Here is a 1,126-nt window from a genome sequence, read left to right on the forward strand (position 1 = left end):
TATATATATTTAAGATTCATTCGGATAAGGTACTTAAGTTGAGGCTCCAACTGAATCTGGTATTATCCGCACAACTCGAAGTAAGTTGAATAAAAGCAAAGAAGTAACAAGGATGTCAAGGTATTAGTGCACCAATTTAATCGAACAATGCAAGCATTACATCAATTTGAAAATTCACCGCCATCTTCAGATGCACAATATAAGTTTTCACCATACAGGATACTTCATTATAATTTTTAGCTAATATTTCATCAGAACTAGAAATTGGAAGAATTACTTAAAGAGAAAATACTTCAACTATAATTTGGAATGGCAGAAGAGAATAACAAAGGGGTCATGAGCGAGTAACATAGCTACAATGTTTATCTATCTCTTTATGACCATAAAACATTTAATGTAGCTAATATACTAAGTATTAAAACCACTGACAGCTGCAGATAATAAATTAATTACTGTCAGATAGCCTCCCAAACCTTAACTTACTATAGCTATAGATTCCCATGACCACATAAAGAAACAAATCTCAGAAGAAATGCGTAAGATAATGGTAAATGTTCAGAAAGTGGCAGGGTATGGGTGATATAAACTATTTAATTATTATCAGTTAAAGGGGCTTAAAATAGAAAACAAAGGACATCATAATGAGATCTAAATGGACATTTAAGGTACAGGGGGAAAATATAACCAAAGTATATCAAAATCTATATATTATTATATTTTGTATAATGAAAGGTAAAATTTTAAAAGAATTAGAAATGGATATAACAACCAAGGAAGATAAGGAAGATATATAAAACAGTATAAGCCCTAAAAAATAGATTACTTTCATATAACATACAAGCTTTGTAGTACTTCCTCCGAGCAAACTTTAAAGTGCTCATGATAAATCCATTCAAACAATTAACCCAAATTACATTAAAAATTTATCCGAGAAAGAGGTACACATTTTCTATTGATTGAAAAGGAGGGATCAAAGACAAAAAAAAAAAAAATGTGATAATTGGCTTTATACCAGATAAACCTTTTTAAAAAGTATAATTACATTAAAAATTCCAGCATTATGAAAAATCCTTAAAGGATGGAAGGATATAAGAAGATATGGCATATATATATATATATATATATA

This window comes from Octopus bimaculoides, chromosome 1, assembly GCF_001194135.2.
Source record: "Octopus bimaculoides isolate UCB-OBI-ISO-001 chromosome 1, ASM119413v2, whole genome shotgun sequence".
Taxonomy (NCBI): domain Eukaryota; kingdom Metazoa; phylum Mollusca; class Cephalopoda; order Octopoda; family Octopodidae; genus Octopus; species Octopus bimaculoides.